Raw genomic sequence first — 23539 nt, 5'->3', positions numbered from 1 at the left:
TTCCAGATTCTAGGCTTCAACCCTTCCTTTTTCTGGAGTGTTAATGTGGACCCAAATTAAAGGCCTCTGTCTAGCCCTGCAAGAGAATGAAGCCCCATAACTAATGTCAGTCCAACTGAACTCTCTTACTGGGTCTGTCTTAAGCAGAAGGATGCAAATGAGGAAGACTGTCACAATCCATTTAGCCTAGACCACTGAATAGTTTCTGGGACCTTTTCCCCACTTGGATCCTATCTTTTTAAAGCCTGGCTCATCAGCCTCATTGAAAATTCTCTCTAGGCACTGGTGACTCATGCCAGTAATCTGAGCTATTCAGGAGGCTGAGATCTGAGGATAGCCATTCAGAGCCCACCCAGGCAGGAAAGTTAATGACTCTTATTCCAATTAGCTACCAAAAGAAATACATAAAAGCAGTAAGTGGAGCTGTGGTAGAATAGTAGCCTTGTGCAAATAATAATTTAGAAAAAAAAAATCAGGCCCTGAGTTCAAGCCCCAAGACACACAGAGAGACACAGAGACAGAGGGACAGACAGAGAGACAGAGAGAGAACTTTCTCCCTTCGGATAAATTCTTTGTAAAGTCAATTGGAGAGTTGGTACATATTGCTTGTTACCAATTTAGCCCAACTGGTAAAGAAGGTCTGCGAATGATTCTGCACTTCTTTTTCAGGTGTGAAAGCACAGACTGCTGGAGAAGAAGATCCGTGAAAATTTAGGCTTTTTTATCTTATAGTCTTAAAACCTGAGTCACTGTACCAAGAAAAGATGATCCTAACCTCCAAGTGAACTTTTTAGCTCTTTGTTACATTAACAAGCTCAGTACTGAAGACTTGTTACGCAATAAAGATAATTCCCTTTCCTTGCTTATCTTCTCCCCATTTAGAGACCACTTCCTGAGTAGCCCTCCTGGTCCTCTTAGTCCATGAAGCACTGTCATCCTGTTACCAGTGTTCATTTTGATCTGCTAAAGTACCATTGCGCTGGCCCTCTGCTGAGTGCTGTTGACCTTGTTCACTGATTGCTTTTAGTGATTCCCTTCCATGATTGATGGAACTGACTGGACAGTAATGAAAACAGAGCTGATTCACTTTATCTTAGCAGGATTAAAGCCTGAAAACAAATCTAATTTTCTTTTATGGGGAAGGGAAGTAGAAACAAAAGATTTTGATCAGTGTCTTAAAGTAACATGAAAGGAAGACTAGAGGATTTAATATGGTAAAGGAAACTTTGTAAAGGAAGGGAAGAACAACGGTTAGATTTCTAATGAAAGGAGGGGTGAGTCTAATTTCCTTTTTAAACAAATGTGTTCATGTACTAGGCATCGTGTATGCTAGACCACATTACCCTGATAAATTGTAATCTAAACTGAGAGAAAAGGACACAAAGTAAATGTAAAACAATCATAGGACAATTGAACAGATCATTGGAAGTACTTGAGGTCTTTACCATTCCAGAATGTCTATCTTTGAAGGCAGAGGAAATATAGCTTGTAGGACATTAAAGTTCTTGGGTTCATTTGAACAATGTTTTTGCCAGTGTTAAGGATTGACTGTTAAAAACGGTAACATAGCACTAAATATTAGATGTGTGTTAAAATTGTCAACAATTTTAACACACATCTAATATTTAGTGCTATGTTACCTTGCCTTGCATGCATAAGGCCCTGGGTTCGATTCCTCAGCACCACATAAGCAAAGAGAAAAAAGCCGGAAGTGGCGCTGTGGCTCAAGTGATAGAGCGCTAGCCTTGAGCTGAAATGCTGAGGGACAGCGCCCAGGCCGAGAGTTCAGGCCCCAGGACTGGACACCCCCCCAAAAAAGAGAAAAAAATTGTTGAATTTAATTTCCAACATTTTTAATAATTGAAGGCAAATTATTGGATTTGAGGTGATGAGGAGGTGTTCATCTGGTAGCTTAAATAGAATTTGTTCTTTTATTTTCTGTTAGCACTGGGGTTCAATTTAGTTCAAACTGCTTGCTAGACCAGTGCTCTACCACTTGATGCACATCCCCAGCCTGTTTTGCTTTCATTATTTTTGGGGTAGAGTTTTGAATTTTTGCCTGGGATACCCTAATACAGCTACCTTCATGCCTATGCTTCTGATACTGGGATTGTAGACTCATCCTAGCATACCCAACATATTTATTAAGATAAAATCTCACTAAGTGCTTGCTTCGGCAGCACATACACTAAAATTGGAATGATACAGAGAAGATTATCATGGCCCCTGCACAAGGATGACGTGCAAATTTGTGAAGCATTCCATATTTTTAAAGGTTAACCCATTTGTAATAATGAGATGTACACAACACTATGTTGAAAACGAACTTTACAACTTTGGGGGTGGGGAGGGAGGAGTTGGGGAGGTTGGAAGGGAAGGGATGGTAGGGGAAAAACAAAGAAGGGGGTAACAAAGCTTGATAGGAAATGTACTCATAACCTTATTCATGTAACTGTAACTCTTCTTACAGTATCTTTACTATATATATATATATATTATATATATATTAAAATGTCTCACTAAGAAAGATTCAATGAGAATTTTTTTAAGTGGGATCTCACTAAAGATATAATTCAGTTACAAACTGTGATGCCTGTTGATCTCTACTTCTTGAGTAGTTGCTATTACAGGTGCATACAACCACATCCAGCCCTCATTGTTTTTCTTTTATAAGTAAGTGTTTGGGGTACTTTAGCCTGTTGCAGTACAAGAAGCAAAGGTACCCTCCAGTACTCTAGTGCTCAAATCATAGTGGAACCATCTAGGCATTGATGGTGCCCATAATCAAGGCATAACAAAGTAGGAGAGAAAAACTCAATTGAATGAAGCTGGAGGATTTCTTTGTGTGAGTATTGAAGCTTAAACTCAGGGCCTGAACGCTGTCTTAGGCTTTTTCACTCAAGGCTGGCAGTCTACCTCTTCAGCCATAGCTCTACTTCTAGCTGGCCAGCCATTGGCCCCAATCTTGGTACCCAGCACACTACTGTTCTTTCTTTGTAGTAAGTGACTTCAGGATGAAGTGCAGTGTGCCACCTAGAAGGAATACTGGTGGGAAGATCAGTAAATAATCTTCAGGGGCCCGCTTGAGAGGCCATTGAGGTTTTGTTTGTCTTCTGTAGAGTCACAACAAGTTTCTCACAACTCAGTGAGAACACTGACCTAAATACAGGCTTGGATTATGTCATCAGCCTAGGGACAAAAGGAGTATTTTAGTTTTCTAAAATAAATCTTTTTTTTCTAAAATTATTTCTAGGACAATACACCATGATAGGAGCATGATATCATCATAATAATAACAACAGCAGCAACGCATTTTCCTAGTACAGTTTATACAGTGAAATTAAATATCTTAAAAGTATTGTCCAGACACATCATTTTTTTTTTCATTTAAGAATATCCTTGAATTGGAGGCTTCCTTGAATTGAATAACATCCTGAAGAGCACCATAAACAGGCATAGTGTGATGTGGTTTGCTTTCTGCCTTCCATGAAATACCTCCAAGAAAGAAAAACTTTTCTTCTTTATTTCAACTTCTTGGAAACTTTTTTTTTTGGGGGGGGGGGAAGGGGATTGTGGGGTTTGAACTCTGGGCTTGGGCATTGTCCCTCAGCCCTTCAGCTCAAGGCAAACACTCTACCACTTGAGCCAAGGCACCACTTCCAGTTTTCTGGTAGTTTCCTACCCTGGCTGGCTTTGAACCATGATCCTCAGCCTCCTGAATAGCGAGGATTACAGGTGAGCCACTGGCGCCGGGCTTTCTTGGAAACTTTTTAAGGACCAAAGATTTGGAGTCAGTGCTCCTCCTCTAGCTTTTCATTGGACTAAATGTCTTTTTTTTAAATTAAGGTAGTTTTGTAAAAGGTTTTCAATTCCATGAGTTGGGTTATAAGTCCAATGCATCACTCCCATCATTCACCATTGTGGCCAATATCTTTAGCTTACTCCTCGAGTTCACTTAAGTGAAATTATCTGCTTTGAGGGGACACACACACACACACACACTCTCTCTCTCTCACTCACAGAGAATTTCATTAAAACCCAATATCCTCCCGGGTATGGGCTGTCTTTATTCAAAATTTTCACCTGGTAACATTCCTAATAAATGTCAGGCAAACTAAATTAAATAGGTTAAAAACAGTTCCAGTAAGAGGAAGTGAGAGTTCCATAATTTTATTAAAGCTTTGGAAGTGAGGCAGTTTCTACTAAGACCATTATTAAACCAACACAACCAAAATTAAAACCTACAATCCAGTTATCCCAGAAAAGTAAATAAAAAGCACCAAAGCTGGACTTGAATCTTATTGCTGACTTCCAATTTTAACACATTTGAGAGAAGGTTGTTTATTCAAGGTGTCTTAATTTATCTAGCTGCAAAATAGCTGTGAGGCTTGCTATTCTTATTCAGTTAGCTTGAGTAAGTTCATCCTGAAAAATATAGCATGTGTGGTTTAATCAATGCAGAAGTGAAGACTGACTCTTAGAGTGGTTGCACTGAATTGACATTTTCCTGGATGCATTCCTATATATGGCAATCTACAGGACTTCCTCCCCTATATTTTAGTTCTAAACACACTTTCCCACTGACATTCATTAGAAAGTAACATGAAGCAGATTGCTGGATATTCACTCTGGATATTTTATATCAGGCATCTTATATGCTTTCCTTGTGCCAGGCACAATGGCATTCTTGCAGGTTAAGCCCTCAAATCCTGTTCTGCCATTTTAATAATTTCATTGACTTAACCTTTACTGTTCCTCTGTGCTTGCTGAAGCAATGCTGCAGGTTAAAATTTTAGTCTGTGATCTTTCAGGTGACGATACAAAAGGTTTAACTTAAACACAAATGCCTAGGTCACAAAAGACGAGATCCAGATGGTTTTGAAGTTGATTACAGCAAACTCCATCTTGCCAGTAGTATCTAGATTCTTTCTTCTTTTCTCTACCATCCATCAATATGCTTGAATAAGGAACTTAATCACCTTTGCTATCAACAGGTTTGTTTTTCCCTACTTTCTTTTTCATTGGGTGGTAAGACAAGAACAAATTAGATTTATACAATGCTGTATTTACCCTAGGGCCAAGTAGTAGTTTAAGACTAAAACTGAATTATTTCATTCATATAATTCAATTATTGTATGTACATATATATAAACATATATACATATTTGTACACACATGTCTAGTACATATACACTAGGGATTTTTAGACAGAGTTAGAAAAATAACTTGGAGGGCTAAAGAGAGAAAATAACACAACATAAAGAGTGCTAATCCTATAAACATTTGGAAAAGTGATTTCAGATGGTTTTATACGAAATTATTTTCATTTATTATTCCCTACAATTATCACTCACAATGAGTCAGGCCACATGGCCATGTGTCTTGAGTAAGAGGATACATTGTCTCAGCAAAAGGATACTTCATGAAATGCATCTAAATTATAGCAGTAGCTTGAAAGTTTTTTCAACAAAGTGCAGACTGCAGAGCAAATTCTGTCTTTTCATATGGTCTGGGAGTAAAGAATACTTTGAATACTTTTTAACGTTGTGGAAAACTTCTAAAAAATATTTTATAAGCCTGCACCAGTGGTTCACACCTGTAATCCTAGCTATTCAAGAGGATCTGAGGACAACAGTTTGAAGCCAGCCCACGTAGAAAAGTCTCCATGAGCCTCTTATATCCAATTAGCCACTCAAAAACCAGAAGTGGTACTGTGACTCAAGTGGTAGAGTGTTAGCTTAGGAGGCTTAGGAACAGTACTCAGGTGCTTAGTTAAAGCCCTACAATTGACAAAATAAAAAACAAAAACAAAGAAAACACTTGTGATCAGAAAAAATTATATGAAATTCAAATTTCAGTGTCCATAAAAAATTTAATGGAACTCAAGCCACATTTTATTATCCATGGCAGCTTTTAACTACTAGAATTGCAATTTATGACAGAAACTGTGTAGCATATATAGTCTAAAATATTTGTCATCTGGCTGTTTGCAGTTTGTTAATGCCGATGTAGGATAATGAAAATATATTTGGATGAGGTTTTTGGACTCCCAAGACTTCAATTTAATCATTGGTATTTTTGGTTTCAGGGTTGCCAGAACACAGTACTACGGCTTGGGTACTCTAATCAATTCATTGTCTCATAGTTCTAGACACGTGAAGTACAATACCAAGTGTCTAGGATGCTGATCTTTCAAAACCTATAAGAGAATATTCCCTTGTCTCTTCCTAGCGACTAGTAGTTTCTTGGCTATCCTTGCTATTCTTTTTTTTTTTTCCAGCAAATTCTAATCTTGCCTGCATTGTCATGTGGTATTTGTTCTGTCTTACGTGGCCATATTATAATGACACCAGTCCTATTGGATCAGGGATTCACTCTACTCCAATTTGACTTCATTTTCAACAATTACATTTGTGAAGACCCATTTCTAAATAATATCCCCATCTGAGGCATTGTTGAGCAAGTATTTCTTTATATATATATGTATGTATATGTATATATATATGTTTTTTATTGTGAAAATACTGTACAGAGGGGTTATACATTTCTTATCAAGCATTGTTGCCTCCTCCTTTGTTTACCTTACCATCCCTGCCCTCCTTCCCCCCCCCACCCGCCCCTGCCAAAGTTGTAAAGTTCGTTTTTCAACATAATGTCTCGTACATCTCATTGTTTGAGCAAGGATTTCAACATAGTCTTTTCTGGTTAAAAGACAAAGGAGGGAAACCTAACTTAACCTGTGACAATTAGAACCCTCAATCACCGAAATACAGAGGGGCTCACCCAAAGTGACAAAGACCAGAAACAGTTATGATGAACCTGTAACCACATGAGTTCAAAGTGAATTAAACTTCCATATTCAGCATTTAACTATTTAAAGTCGTGGACTGTAATTGGCTACTATCTTCAGTATTACATTTTTTGTCTCTTCCTTCCTTCTTTTTTTTTTATTATTATTTTTTTATTTTTATTTTTTTGTCGGTCGTGGGGCTTGAACTCTGGGCCTGGGCGCTGTCCCTCAGCTCTTCAGCTCAAGGCGAGCACTCTACCACTTGAGCTACAGCGCCACTTCCGGTTTTCTGGTGGTTTATTGGAGATAGGAGTCTCATGGTCTCTCCTGCCTGGGCTGGCTTTGAACCGAGATCCTCATATCTCAGCCTCCTGAGTAGCTAGGATTACAGGCATGAGCCACCAGAGCCCGGCCTCCTTCCTTCTTTTGTCTCTTCCTTCCTTCCCTCCTTTCATTCTTCCTTTTCCTATTTAAGTTGTTAGTAAGTCATCCTATGAAACAAAATTTAATGTATTCATAACCTACAGTATGTGGCAACATTTGAATATTTTACCCCTGTCCAAAGTGTATATTTCCATTCAAAATGACATTATAAAAAACAATACTAAAAAGATGAAAAATCAGCAACATAATAACTTGTTTAAAGTTTTAAAATATATCTGCTAGCTGAACAATGTTTTGCCTCAATGGATATCACTTCTACTAGCCAAGGTAACTCGAACTTAAAGTTATTTCTTAAAGTTTCTATGAAGTAGTATTTGAAGGTGGGTTCCCATCTCCATTAGATATATTAAATCTTGTATGGAAAAAGATAATAGAATTTCTTAATATTAATATATCACTGCAAATATGAAGTCTAAAGAGATTCATTTAGAACCTTAAATGACAGAAACATGGCAGACAAAGCTACTCATCTTATACTAGGACATGAAGGGGAGATTAAAATAAAATATTTTACAAGACATCGTTTATCTGTGAATAGCAAACTATATTTGTCCTATTTTTCAAATGGCATTAGGTTCTTATGTTATGGGGAAGCCTGGGCAAATGGGACTAAGAAATCACCACGTGTGATTTAGCAATAATGCTCTATTGGCTTGAGTCTAGGTCTTTTGGTTGAAAGTTTGGAAGATGTACCTCTTTCCATCAGCCAGGACCCAGAGCTGGGCATGTGGCTAGAAACCCTAAAGAAACCCAAAGGAACCTCTAGTCATGACATTCAGTATCCAAAGCCTAAAATAAGCCCTACATTAAATATATATGCTTTGAAGGAAAAAGCTGACAAATGCATTGTTACTGCATAGAAAGTTACAAATTTACTGTGGCTTGGGGTAATTAATTGTCCTAACCTATTCCTTTGATGTAGATGGAAGGGAGGAGAAATTACCCCATTTGATTGATAGAAAAACTGAGACAAGGGCAGCTAACTTGCATGTGGTTATCCAGGAAATAGTTGGCTAGGACTCCAGGATTCCTGACTCCAAATTCATTGCTGTAACCACCAGACTGAAACCAGCCGCCAAAGCCTGTAATTTGGTCTTGAGGCTGTGGCCATAGTTTAGAACCACAATTGTGAGGGAAACACACTTTAAGAATGACCTTGAAAATCTCTCAGAAGAATTATGCATCTTTATCTATGTTGATTATGCAACAATTGGAATAACTGTTGGTTCTGTCCCCACCACATTTGTGGCTTGGGGTTAGGTTGAGGTCTCTCTGAGGAAGCGGGAAGGGTTTGCCCTGATTTTTAAATCAATTGTGTTGAGTTTATGATGCACAAATGAATACATTATTAACATTTTACTTTTTACTTGGCAGAAGTCAAAATATAGTTTGCAATGTATTGCACGTTAGGCCAGAAAAGAGAAAACTGTAGATTCGCAAACTGGGAGCATATAATTCTTAGGGCCCTATGGATAATCTAGATAGGAATCTAGATAGACGTTTAGCTTTACATGAGGAAAACCTTCAGTGTCATTGGGAGATAGTCAGGAGAGAAGGCATGAGTAGACTCACAGAAGGCGGATCTGACTATGAGCACCAGGCTGAAGTTCTGGAAACTGTCTCAAACATAACAGGAATTGGACCATTTGCCTTTTGGAGTTGAGGCTCAAAAACTAACTTTCAATATTAGTATCCTGGTTATTTTTGATGGCAGAGCTATTTCTTACTCTACTGGAAGATTACTTGATAATAACCACCATTACATATATAATCATATATCTATTTTTTTTCTCAGTAGTGGGGCTTAAACTCTGGGCCTGTGTCTCTGAGCTCTTCAGCTCAAGGCTCTCTACCACTTAAGCCATAGTGCCACTTCTGGTTTTCTGGTGGTCAATTGGAGATAAGAGTCTCATGGAGTTTCCTGCCCAGGCTGGCTTAAACCTCAATCCTCCTGATTAGCTAGGATTACAGGTGTGAGCCACTGGCACCTGGCTCCATCATTAATTTATAGTATTAGGTGTACTATATATACTCTTGTGCACCTTATGAGTTAAATATTATCCCTTTTCGTTTTTCATTCATCACTACAGTTGTACCATGCAGGTTTTAATTTTTACATTTTATTTGTAAATAAACTTGAGACTCAGAAGAATCAACTGGCTTGATAAATGTCACAATGATACATCAGGTAGAGAAAGGGCTTCAACTGGGGACTCTGCTTCCATGGTTTATGTTTATTCTTACTGTACTATGCGTAAGTTTCCAGATCTACAGTATAAGGCTCATGGACACACTGGGAAAACTTTAAGTGTGTTCCCAAAACAAGATTGGTCTTAGAGAGTAAGCCTTTGCTGTGTCTTCAAGTAAGAATGTAATGGGTCTAGAGTGGGAAATTGAGGTTCCTAAGTAGGTCCTTATCAATATTGAATTCTGTTCTTTCCCTCAGTGACAGCTGTTCTTCACTTACTTGTGGTTATATGCATAGGCTTTGAAGTCATATGGACTCAATTTGGAATACTGTTTCAGATGCTTACAAGCTGCATGGTTATGGTAAGTTACTTAACCTCTCTGAGCCCTGAGCTTCCTCATCTACAGAGCTGGTGTCTCACAGGATTGCTGTGATGAGTCAGTAAAGACCTGTGAACACATGTTTAGCCCAGTGACAAACTTCTTAGCAGATCTCAAGATTAGCTATATATTAGAAACACCTAGAAGGCTTTAAATCCAAATGCCTAAACACACTCAACATCAATTAGTTCATAATTTCTAAGCAGGAGGACACATATTAGTATTTCTTTAATGATATTTTGTTAGGAAGTGTGCAGTAAAGGTTAGGGACCAACTTAAAACTACCTTAGATTGTTTTTTCTCTTGTATAAATGAAAGATTATTTTCATTCTCAATCTAGTAAAAAAAAAAACTGGAGAAATCATGAGCTAAAATGATAGCTAAATCTTAAGCATAAATAGAGTATATTTATAAATGAAGCTAACCTTTCATATTTACTCTCAGAAATTTAAGGTTGCTGCATTTCCTTTATCAGGTTCTAGTTTAGCTAATTTCATAAATAGACAGGAATAAGAAACCAAGAGTGTAATTTAACTAATGATCATCTTCTATCCTTCTATCTCTTCCTGCTCCCAAACCCCACTAACAACATATACATTCAAAATGTAGTACACACACACACACACACACACACACACACACACACACACACACACACACACACACACACACACACACACACACACACAATGGAATTCTATGCTTCTATCAGAAAGAATGGCATTGCTCCATTCATAAGGAAATGGACAGATTTGGAAAAAATCATATTAAGTGAAGTAATCTAGACCCAAAGAAACATAGGCTCGCTCTCTCTGCTCTTTTCTAGCTCTTTCTCAGCTCTTTCCTTCTCTTCTCTTTCCCAGCTCCCTTCTCTTTCCTATCTCTCTCTTTCCCACCTTTCCCAGATGCTCTCTTTTCTAGCTTTTTTTCTCTTTCTTTTCTAGCTCTCTCTTCTCTTTTCTAGCTCTTTCTTTCCCACCTCTCTTTCCAGCTCTCTCTTCTCTTTTCTAGCTCTTTCTTTCCCACCTCTCTTTCCAGCTCTCTCTTCTCTTTTCTAGCTCTTTCTCAGTTCTTTCCCAGCTCTTTTGCCAGCCGCATGGAGTGCCTGGTCCCAGCAGGCCTACTGAATAAACCTACCCCTTACCTGAAAAAAAAAAAAGAAACATAGGCTCTAAGGTTTCCTAGGTCTAGGATAGTCCTATGAGCATAATAGCTCAATAGCTATGTCCATATAAGATGATGCTAAGAGAAATGAACTCCAAGACATGGACACAAGAGGTTTTTCTTTGTTGTTGTTGTTTTTAATGTATGTGATTTTCTTTTTTTCTTTTGTGTTTCCCCCTCCCCCCCCTTATGATTTATCCCCTGTTGTTATGGAGTTTGATGTTGGTACCCTGGGCATTGTATACACATTGATCTGAATTAGGGAGGGAAAGGGGAACAACAAAATGCTGAGACAAAGAACAAAGTGGGGAACCAATGCAACAGTGATACTCACAAGATAATATGTAGGAAATGATCCATACAACTTGCAGGGAGTTTGGGGGGGAGAGAAAGTAGGAGACAAATGAGGGAGGGGATAACAAGTTGACAAGAAATGTACTCACTACCTTATTTATGTAACTGTAACCCCTATGTACATCACCTTGACAATAAAATTAAAATGAAAATAAATAAATATCAAGATACAAGTCAATAACTTAAAAATGAAATAAAGAAATAACAAAATAGAACAAAACAAAGATAAATGTCTCTATATGTACCTGTGGGTGTCTTGAAGTTTGTAGTCCCCTAAATTGGGACTGGCTACACTATCTCAATGTACTTACTTAGGATTACAAAACAAATGGCTGACCATCATTGAGGATAACCTAACTAAGAACCGTTCACCAAAAATTTGACATTTTGTCAGGCACGGATGGCTCATGCCTGCAATCCTAGCTACTCAGGAAGCTGAGTTCTGAAGATCATGTTTCAAAGCCAGCCTAGGCAGGAAGGTCCCTGAGATCCCCAATAAACTAAGAAAAAGTTGAAAGTGAAGCTGTGGTTCAAGCCTTGAGCATAAGAAGCTCAGGAACAGTGCCCAGGCCTTGAGTTCCAGGACCAGCACACACACACACACACACACACACACACACACACACACACACACACACACACACACACACACACACACACACACACACACACACACACACACACACTCAGAAACTGGTATTTTCAGGGAGCAATCATTCCATAAATTGAAAGCTCTTAAAAGCCACAACTAAACTTTGCAATTGAATAGTTATTCAGAATCCAAAGGACTTTCACAAAGCTAAGCAAGAATTTGTCATTATTTCTAGTGGGGATATGGTCAAATACTTCATTAGTTTATAACACAAAGTGAAACATTTGCTACATGGCATTTATTTTCATTGTGGATATAGGTAAATGTGACAGAGTGAAATTTTATTTAAGTTATAATTCTGTACTTAACACTAGCTAATAAGTACTTTAAAAAGTCAATGGACCAGTAGAAGCAAAGAAATGGCTCTTTGGCATTATGAAAAAACCCACATAGCCTAAAATTCTTTCTTATGCTTAATCTTTTGGCTCCTATCTCTACTATTCTGGCTTAGTATGGGAATGGGTAGACAGGCAGATTGGCAAGACCTGATGTCTGGGAGGGCCCTAGTAACCCGCCATAATAGGAAGGGTTTCCCTGAGAACAAAAAGTAAGTTGGGCAGTGTGTGGGAGTCCACCAAAAAAGTGTTCAAAAGGTCAGAGAAGGACAATAAGCGGGTAGAAGGTGAGGAAAAGGAATTCAGGACAAGGATCAGGCAGGTAAGGTATGTCATTTGATGGGTCTATGCTTCTAGACAAGCCTGTTTTGTGGGAAATGGTTTTCAAGTCTTTAAAGCCAGGATGCAGTCAGGACTCATTTGACTGTCCTCTCCTCTGATCTATTTAGTCTCATGCTCTATTGACATCCTGATTACTCCTCTACACTCATTGAAGACCTAGTCTGCCTTCGAGAAGAAAGGTAAGAAAAAGGAACTTATAGAACTACCAGTATGCCTGGTGACCTCTCTCATCACTGGTGCTTGATGACCCTTTCAGTACTGCTAAAAATTGAGCTAGCTTCTCAAATTCTACAACTTTTTTCTTCACTTTTGCCAACCTTTTTTTTTTTTTTGGGTCCGGTCTTGGGGCCTGAACTCTGGGCCTGGGCGCTGTCCCTCAGCTCTTCAGCTCAAGGCTAGCGCTCTACCACTTGAGCCACAGCACCACTTCCGGCTTTTTTCTTATGTGGTGCTGAGGAATCGAACCCAGGGCCTCAGGCATGCAAGGCAAGCACTCTACCACTGAGCCACCTTCCCAGCCCCATTGCCAACCTTTTTTAATGTCGGTCCTGGAGCTTGAACTCAGGGCCTGGGTGCTGTCCTGAACTCTCTGTGCTCAAGACTTAGCACTCTACCACTTGAGACTCTTCTCGCTTTCTCTGAGTAGTTTATTGGAGATAAGAGTCTTTCCTATCTCCTGGGATGGACTCAAACTGCTATCCTCAGATAGCCTCCTGAGTAGCTAGGATTACAGAACACATTATTTTTTTTAAAGATTTTTTTCTTTTGTCTTTGCGACAAAATCTCAGTATATATCCCAGGCTGGCTTTGAACTCATAATAATCATCCTCCCTCCTGAGTACCATCATGTAACACTATGCCTGACCAAGACTTTTGTATTACATAAAAACTTTATATATGATATATAGGTATAATATATATTAAATACATCATATATTAACAGATATGTAAGTGCTACAGCAAAATAATAAAATAGACACTCAATACTCATCAAGTGGTGTGAGTTTGTATACCACCACCATCATTTAAACTACCTGTGTAGCTAATATGTCTGTGTTGTCTGTCAGAAGTAATCCTTATGGTAGATATTCTGTTTTTGTTGTCCTCTGGTCTTCAAAAAGAACCCTTTATTTGCATTGCTGAACAATGAATCTTTTCATGGAAGCTTGCTCTGAACTTTGCTAAAATGTGATTGTGTAAGACTCTTTTTCAGACTTTCTTTTTTCACTGTTATATATCTAAAAGTAAATCAGTCTATTTTGGGTGTCTATGGTTTATTCTTAAACTTCACTACTGTAGAGTCTTCTATGTATGAAGAAAGCACAATTGTCCAGTAGACAATTGAAACAACCCTTTGCTTGTTTTCAGATTGTATTATGATGAACTATATGGCTAGAAACATCTCTGATTCTGTCTCATATGCATATGTTCTAAGTTTCTTTAGAATAATGCAGTGAACCAAATAACATTCTAAAAATTCCCAGTCCTAATCAAGGTACATGAGTACATTATTTTACTACCTGCTAGAAGAGAATTTGCAGATGTGATAAAGATGTTGTCTAAGATTATCCAGTCAGGCCCAGTCTAATCACAGGAGTCCTTAAAAGCAGAGAATGGAGGCAGAAGAATGAGTCAGAGAGCTGCATCTCCAGTCCACATCTTTTCATTGCTATGTTTGAAGATGGAGAGCAGAAAGCACAAGCCTAGGATGGTAGCAGTCTCTGGACATCAGGAATAGCTCTGTTTGTAGTCAACAAGCAAGTGAGGTTTACAACTGCAAGGAACTGAATTTCGCCAATCAAAGAATACACAGGAAAGATTCTAGGAATTTAGCCTTAATTTTAGATTAATGAGACACATATAAACTTCTACCCTACAGGACTGTAAGTTAATAAATCCATGCTGTTCTAAGCCAGTAAACTCATAGTCAGTTGTTTTAGCAGCAGTAGAAAAGTAATGCAGGTATATTACTAAAAATGAAATTACTGGGCTGCAAATGTGTTTTTAACTTCATTAGCTAACAACATTCTGATTTCCAAAGTGCTCCATCACTAGATGGAGTGTTTCTAATTTATAGCTTCACACTCACTTGGTATTTTTGCCGATCTTGTGGGTTTGGACTGGTATCTCATTTGCATCTTCTCACTTATGCGACTTTCCATGTATTTCTGGGGAGTGTGTATCTCATTTTTGCCCATGTTTCTTTTTTCTTTTTTATTTATTTTTATTTTTTATCGTGAGAATACCGTACAGAGGAGTTACAATTACATGGGCAAGATAACAAGTACATTTCTTATCAAGCATTGTTGCCTCCTCTGTTTCCCCTTCCCATCCCTTCCCATCCCTTCCCATACTCCCTTCCTCCCCCACCTGATCCTCCCCCACACACACACCAAAGTTGTAAAGTTCGTTTTTTGACATAGCGTTTCTATTCTGTATTTATTTTGCCTTTAGTAGTTTTGCAGTTCTCCATCATGTTTGAGCTGTCTTTTCACTTCCTGTTTGGTGTCCATTTTAACCATGGCAGAACATTGATCAGAGAGAACTTGCTCTTGGGAAGTGTAATTAATTGAACACTTTCGTGTGCCGTATTTTCTCAATCACCTGCTACTAGCCAAGTTCTGAGCTACTAGCCAAGTTCTGAGGGAAGGTGGCGGCACTAAACGGTCACCAGGACTTCCTCAGTATGCTGAGCTATGTCTTACTCCCAGGCTCTCCCTACACACTGTGCTCTCCTCGCTTTTGTTTTCCAGACATGTTTTCTTCAATACTTCCTGGATTTCTGATTCCAGAACCTCCAGAAGGAGGCACTCAAGATGAAGTAGCTCAAACACTTTACATTTACAGCACACAAACAGGTCATAGAAAATATGTCTGACATGGTTATCACAGAAAATAAATAAATTAGGAGAAAAAACAAGTCAGATGTTTGTTCAATATTCAAAAAAGAACCCAACAGGCAATGAAATGATAATGGAAGAAGAAAAATAAGCATAATCTTCAAATCACAGGAGTCAAAAGGTGAGGCAGGCACTGATGGCTCTACCTAAAATCCTAGCTACTGAGAAGGCTGAGATCTGAAGAGTATGATTCAAACCATGAGTACAGGAAAATCGATGACTCTTATCTCTAGTTAACCACCAAAAAGCCAGAAGTAATGCAGGTGTTCAAGTGATAGAGTATTAGCCTTGAGAAAAAAAAATAACCTAGGTGAGAGTACCAAAGCCCTGAGTTCAAGCACTAATACTAGCATACAGAGAGAGAGAGAGAGAGAGAGAGAGAGAGAGAGAGAGAGAGAGAGAGAGAGAGAGAGAGAGAGAGTCAAGTGGAATCCTCCATTTAAATGGAAAACCCAGCCATATAACAAAAGGCAAAAGCTGAAGATCAAGCCATGACCACACTGTGACCCCTCCCAGAGGCATGCACTAGAGAATTGTCTGTGATGAAACTAACCCCAGGCCTGACTCTTAGGTTTGACTTCAGGGTCTTGAAGACTGCATTGCTGGGCACTCCAGAAGGCAGAGAGCAGATTTACAGCATATTGACCAATAACAGCAACAGCAGGCCTCTTATTGACAGCAAAGAGTTAGATCTCCATGGTGCCAGTAGTCAGCCATATGAGATTGCATTTATTGGCAGGTGACTTGCAGAAGATGGACATTGCACAATTGTATCCAGAGGCCTTAGGGAAAATTGAAAAGTTCTGGATCCGTCTGCAGCACATCTGCAGCAGCACATGAACCCATAAATAAGACAACAGTGGAGAAAGATGTGTGGCCACAATGACCTTAGCAGCAGAACCAGCTCAGCTCAGTCTTCTCCTTCTCTTCCTGTGATGGGACTCTAAATGGGGCTTAAGACTCTTTCAACTTCTGTGCCCAGTAGTTGGTATCAAGCTAACTTGTGGAATATTTTGTGCTTATCTCTGTTTATAAAACCAAATATTTGCTTGGAGGAAGCTTCCATGTCTTGTGTCTCTACCTCTCCAGGTAGTAGAAAGTTGTTGAAGGACCTGTAAGACTCAAAGTAGTGTAAGGTTTTATGCAGCTGTTTCTAAATAGTCTGTGGTCCAGTGCTCCTTGCTGAGTCTGCAGACTGCAGGGAAATTTTCTCCTATGGAGATCATTGGAAGGGAAGGTGTGACTCTTCTGGTGACCTGATTCTACATGTTTAGCCTTTTCCCAAGAATAACACTAGTCATGCAGAGTCACAGTTATATTCTTGTGCTTGGCTCAAAGAATCATGTTCTTGGGATTTGGGGAACTAGAGACTAGAAATTGTGCCACTCCAGTCTTGTGGGTACAGAGCGTTCTCACATACAGATCTTCATCATTTTATGTATTATTAATTCTATCCTTCACAGCTGATTTGTCTTCAAGTTGTTTTATTCTCCATTTCCAGAGACTCTAATGCATATTGTTTCCCTGAGGAATGACAAGTTGATCTACTCAAAGATACTTAGAAGTATGTTTCCAATGAATTCTGATTTTTTTTATATCAGTCATGGGGCTTGAACACTGGGCCTGGGCACTGTCCTTGTGCTCTTCAGCTCAAGATGAGCACTATACCAATTTAGCCACAGTGCTACTTCCAGTTTTCTGGTGGTTAATTGGAGATAAGAGTCTCATAGACTTTCCTGCCTGGGCTGGCTTTGAACCTCAATCCTCAGATCTCGGCCTCCTGAGTAGCTAGGATTACAGGTGTGGGCCACAAGCACCTGGACTGATTTTTTTCTTAAAATATAAACTATCTTAAAAATGTTTCATTGACACAATTATACATAGTTATGAGATGCAATGCGATACATTGATATATGTACATATACATATATTTATATACAATGTGTAATGATCATATCTTTAGATCTTGTTCTTGGTGGTACTGGGATTTGAGCTCAGGTACTCTACCAACTGAACCATGCCCTTAGAACTTTTTGTTTTTGTTATTTTAAAATAGGGCTTGTGTATATGTCCAGACTGGCCTGGATTATGACTCTCATATTTATACTTCTTGCATAGCTAAAATGACAAGCACCTGCCACTTCATTCATGTTTTTATTGGTTGAGAGTCTCATGAACTCTTTGCCTAGGCTGGCTTCAAACTTTGGTCTTTCTGTTCTCTGCCAGCCACGTACCTAGGATAAAGTATGAGTCACTGTTTCTAGTATAAAGTATGTAATAAATATAAACTATATGCTGGGTGCTAATGGCTCATGGCTGTTATCTTAGCTACTCAGGATCTGAGGATCACAGTTTGAAGCCATCCCTGGCAGAAAATACCCTGTGGAACTCTTATCTCCAATTAACCACTCAAAAACCAAAAGCAGAGCTGTGGCTCAAAGTGGTAGAGTGCTAGCCTTGAGAAAAAGAGCTCAGGAACAGTGCTCTGGCCCTGAGTTCAAACCCAATGATGATATTAACTATCACCACCACCACCACCACATACATACATACATATATTTGTAACCATTATCTACTCGACTTCTATGAAATTAACTTTGCAATTTTAACCTTAAAGTAAAATCTATAGCATTATTTCACTAGGACATAACAGTCATAAAAACAAAAATACTTAATACCATTACCATATCTAATAAAATTGCTAGTCATTTAAAATTATCTAATGCCCAATATGTATTCCCATTCTTTTGCTTGAACAGAAGTATTATACCTTGATTTAGTAAATCAATCATCTTACCCTTAGTGGTTTGAATTTTCTGTCTTCTCAAGAATTTCTCTCAATTGGGTAGTCAGTAAAGTATTCTCCAATAGTGCCTTCTAGGTCTCTTTTTTTAAAACTGTTTTGCTTTTCCATTATTAAGTTATGAATCATATGGAATTTATTTTTGTGTAGGATATGAAGTAGGAATTCAATGTTTCCATGTGAATAGCCAATTGTCTAGATACCACATATTGAATACTCTATATCTAGTGCTATTTTTGTAATACCAATGCCCATTGTTTTGTGAGTCTTTCTCTCTATACTCTCCATTTTATTCTATTGGTGGACTTGCAGATTGATACCACATCACCCTAATTAATACAACATGTAATAAGTTTTTATATTTGGTAAGGCAAATCTCTTTCCTTATTCTTCCTCTCCAGCAATATTAAAGCTTTATTCACTATTTGATCTTTTTATATAAAGTTTAAAACGTAGTTATTGAATTCATGATGTGATTTGTTTATCTTTTGATTGAAAATTGTCCTTAAATTCAATTCAGTTTATTTTCAACAGGACTTACTGATTCAGAAATATGTTATATTCATCCTTGTCATAGATGTGAATGTCTTACAATAAGCTTTATGGATTTCCCAGAAATTCATGAGAAATATATAATCACAAATAGTAGCAAAATGTGCAGAATTTTACTGAAGACTTCCTTGGTTTGAATCTTGGCATATACTAGCTGTGTAAACTTACATATCTTCTGTGAACCTTATTTCTTCACCCTTAAAATGGAGCTCACACACAAAAAATTGAGCTCACAATTAGGCTCACTTTAAAGTACTGCTATAAATAGTAAATGTATATGTAGCTATATAAACAAGTTAGTAAGTAATAAGAATCTTGCTACTGGTATTACTTATTCTTAGTTTTGTTATTCTATTCAAATAAAGTAGAGTTTTGAAGCATACAATGGTCTATTTCTACATGTAAATGATTTTTGTATATTGACTTAAAACTTGATTCTGCTGTGGTCAGATACCATTTGCTTAAAATTTCTTCAGAATTTTTCCATTTGGTAATTTCCTATGTATTCCACAAATTCTTCAGAAGAATGTATATCTTTATGTTATTGGAGACAGATTTTTCAATAAGTTCATTAAACCAAATTTATGAATTGTTTGTTCAAGTCTTATACAATACTATGTTTAACTTGTGGTTTTGCTAGATCTGTGGATGAAATGAAGAGAGTAATGTAGAAAATTCCTAAACAATTTTTAAAATTTCTAAATGCATATAGGAAATTATATATACAATAACAATGTGGCTTCTCAAATAAAGCATAAAGTTTCTTTACTCTTGGCTGAGATTAGATCAAGTCCTTATGTTCCCAGTGATACTTTCATATATTTTTCATTAAAAATTAAAATGAATTATATACATTGAAAAATAAAATAAAATAGATGAAGTTATAAAATAATAAAATGACCTTTATGGCTATGCTAATTTAAAATTTTTTCCTTGACCTATCAAGGATTGAGAGATGTGTTCAAATGCCATTACAATTGATGAAAGGTTTTGTCCACTTTTCACTTATATCATTTGAAGCTATTTTATTAGTAACATGCAATTTTGGAATTGTCGGATCTTCCTGGGGAGTTGCAACTTTTGTCATTATGTTGGGACCTTCTATAAGAATGGATTTTTTTTTTTTTTTGGTCCAGTCGTGGGGCCTGAACTCTGGGCCTGGGCGCTGTCCCTCAGCTCTTCAGCTGAAGGTTAGCGCTCTACCACTTGAGCCACAGCTCCACTTCCGGCTTTTTTCTTTTTGCTTATGTGGTGCTGAGGAATCGAACCCAGGGCCTCATGCATGCAAGGCAAGCACTCTACCACTGAGCCACCTTCCCAGCCCTAAGAATGGATTTTATCTAATATTGGTCTCGCTTGCTATTACTGGAGTTTCTGCAGCTTCATTTTAGTAGCATTTACATAGTCAGTTTTTTCTGACCTTTTGTTTTCAACTGTTTAGATCCTTAGGATACTTTTTTGTTATATTTCCTATAGACAATGGAAGGTTTTAATCTTCATCCAATCTGATGCTTATTTTTGTGCCAGTCCTAAGGCTTGAACTCAGGGTCTGGGCAATGCGCCTGAGCTTCTTTTGCTCAAGTGCTCTACTACGTGAGCCAGAGCTCCACTTTTGGCTTTTTGGTGGAGTAGTTTTTATTGGAGATAAAAGTGTCACAGACTTTCCTACCTGGCCTGTCTTCAAAATGTGATCCTCAGATCTCAGCCTCCTGAGTAGTGAGGATTACAAGAATGAGCCACCAGAACCTGGCCTAGCATTCTGAAAAAAACAAAAAAACAAAACAAAAAACACCACCACCACAACAACAACAAAAGAAAGGCTAGTTGCGGTGGCTTGTGCCTGTAACCCTAGCAACTCAGGAGGTTGAGATCTGAGGATCGCAGTTCCAAGCCAGCCTGGGCAAGAAAGTCCATGAGACTCTTGAATAAATCACTAGAAAACCAGAAAGTGGCACTGTGGCTCAAGTGGTAGAGCACTATCCTTGAGCTGAAGAGCTCAGGGACAGTACCCAGGCCCAGAGTTCAAGCCCCAGGACTGACAAAAACAAAAAACAAAAAACAAAAACCAGAAAGCTTAATACATTACACTTATTATAATTATTAATACATATATACCAGACTTGTTTTCTTTCATCTTCCTTTACTAGATTTGGTACTTCAATTTATCTTCTTAGGGGAGTGGATGGAATATTTTACTTATATTTTTCTTTTTGTTTTTCTCTATTGATTTGAAAAATACTCATTTGTCTGTTTTAGTTATTACTCTTAAAATTTTGCAGGTAAGTTTAACAAAATCAGTTAATATTTTATTTCTTTGAGAGAATGCATAGAACCTTATATTCCTAATCACCCTAAGAATCACTGAATTCTTGATTGTAATGAATGTTTCTCTCTTTTTTAAAAATGTTTTTTAATTGTAAAGCTAGTGTACAAAAGGGGTCTTTTTTTTAAGTCACCAAATTCAGAATGGTGACTATGTTATGCAAACAATGAAAGTTAGGTTTACCTCATGCCTCGACATTTCTTTGCTCACTTTTGTTCTTGTGTTCTCTGAAGTTCTTTCTGGGATCATTTTTTTATTTTCAGCCTAGCTGTATTTTTTTTTTTTTGTCTTTTCTTTTTTGGTACTGGGGATTGAACCCAGGACGTTGCACTTGCTAGGCAAGCGCTTTGCCACTGAGCTACATCCCAGCCCTCATTTTTTTATTTTCTTGAAATCACTCTTTGGAAGTCTTTTTTTTTTTAGGTGAAATTTTTTTTAGTTTTAATCTCAAGTTTTGTTTGCCACAAATGTCTTACTGTTGGCTCTTTGCTCTGGAAGAACATTGTGCTGCAGACCTAAGTTGGTGATTTTTTCTGTCAGCACTTTAAACATATTATCTCACTGTCTTCTAGCTTCCCTTATTGCTGTGGTATGTCTCTATCCATAATTTATAGAATGTTTTCTTTCTTCTTGTAGTTTTAACACTTTCCTCTTGTAGTAGAACACTTTCGTGTTCTATAGTTTCACCAAATATAACCAGGTATGCCATTCTCTCTTAGGCTGCTTGGTGTATTTCTTGCCTCCCATGTCTGTGAGTTCATGTTTCCTCATTTCTAGATAATTCTAGGCCTTTATAATTAGGAAGTGGGCTTTCTCAATACTGTGAGGTTGAAGCAATATACCTCTGTAGGAACATCTAGGAAGACTTTCAGTGAATTTACTATGTTGTTATTAATTCAGATGCATTCACAATAATGCAGAATTACAGTTGTAAGAACTCAGATGGATCCTCTGGTGCCTTTGTGCAAACTAGAAAAAAACCTCATCACCTTTAACTAGATATGGAGCATTTAATTTAGTGATTCAAGATCATGGTTCGATGAGTAGGGATCAGCATTGGGTTTATTCCTCTAAGTGCCCTTAACTGAGATTCTTTCTGCTGACCACAATTGACACAAGCATTTTGTAGCAGCCCTGAAGTGAGGGGTGTTGTGTTAGGAACAGAGGCACAAGGAGGGACCCCAAAAGCCTACAAAATCACAGGGAAATCTTCATGCCATGCATGAGCAGAAGACCTGTTGATCAAAAGCTGTTCTATTATCTCTTTCTATAGCACTTGTCACAGACACTATGCCTCTAGTAGTAAAGTATGTACTAATACTGAGATAATTGCTAGGCATTGTTTCCTAGGAATGATGTGGCTTCTATGCATGGATTTAGTTTTGCTTCTCCTACCTGCATTCTTTTTTTCTTTTTTGTGGTTGATTGGAGATGGAATCTCATGGACTTCTTTGCTTGGAATGGCTTCAAACCACAGTCCGACGGCTCTCAGCTTCATGAGTGGCTAGTCCTACAGATGTCAGCTACCAGAGCTTGGGCTCTACCTTCATTCATTATGAGACAAAGAAAAATAAACCATCAGTCTTTGGATGGAGGTATTGAGTGAGTCTCACTATATATCCCAGGCTGAGTTCAAATTCATGATTCTCTTTCTTCCTCCTCCTCGGTTTACAGGCAAGTACACTCACACCTGGCATAACTGGCCTGGCCTTTTTTTTTTTTTTGCTATTAAAAGACACCTGTGTAGTTTAAAATTTGGATCAGTAACAAAATGTAAAATGTAGGTTAGAGATGTCGAACACTTTCTTATATGAAATATGCATACATAACATTCCTGATCTTCCAACTGAATGCTTAGACACCAACCAACTCCAGAAAAGAATACTATTGGGATTTCTACTTAGCCCATCTTAACTGGGTGCTTACTTAACTGGGTGCTACTAGGCACTGCACTTCATGGTACTGTAGGAATATTAGTAAATTACTAATATGGAAGTCCCAGGGCCCTGAAGCCAGCAGAATTGCTGGCCATTAAATTACATATTCCATCCTCGGATTTCACTTGGGATGCATCCACCTAAATAACCTAATTGAGTGTCATAATTGACTTGGGAGACTCATTTCCTTCCCTGGAAATCATTAAAGGTGGCCACAGCATGCTTGAAGCAGCACTTTCACTAATGGAATCCCCTGGATCTGTTCATGAGGAAGAAAGGCGCTGTCGGCAGGTGGTTGCTCAGTCCTGCTGGCCTATGGCCTGCTTAGACTTGCCCTCTCCACAAAGGCCCCTGTAGCTCCTCAGGCCTCCCCAC

At 38.1% G+C, this 23539-nt stretch overlaps 1 non-coding gene across 1 annotated transcript; it reads left to right on the top strand.

Annotated features, from left to right (window-relative positions):
- The first annotated feature begins 2164 nt into the window (after positions 1-2164).
- LOC138810299 (U6 spliceosomal RNA) lies at positions 2165-2271 on the top strand. The gene has a single exon (XR_011367096.1). It is a non-coding gene; the product is annotated as a U6 spliceosomal RNA (small nuclear RNA).
- Positions 2272-23539: the final 21268 nt, after the last annotated feature.

The sequence above is a fragment of the Dipodomys merriami genome, unplaced genomic scaffold (genome assembly GCF_024711535.1).
Source record: "Dipodomys merriami isolate MVZ:Mamm:240054 unplaced genomic scaffold, mDipMer1.0.p SCAF_5, whole genome shotgun sequence".
NCBI classification, from domain to species: Eukaryota; Metazoa; Chordata; class Mammalia; order Rodentia; family Heteromyidae; genus Dipodomys; species Dipodomys merriami.
This window is presented reverse-complemented; position numbering and strand designations above follow the sequence as displayed.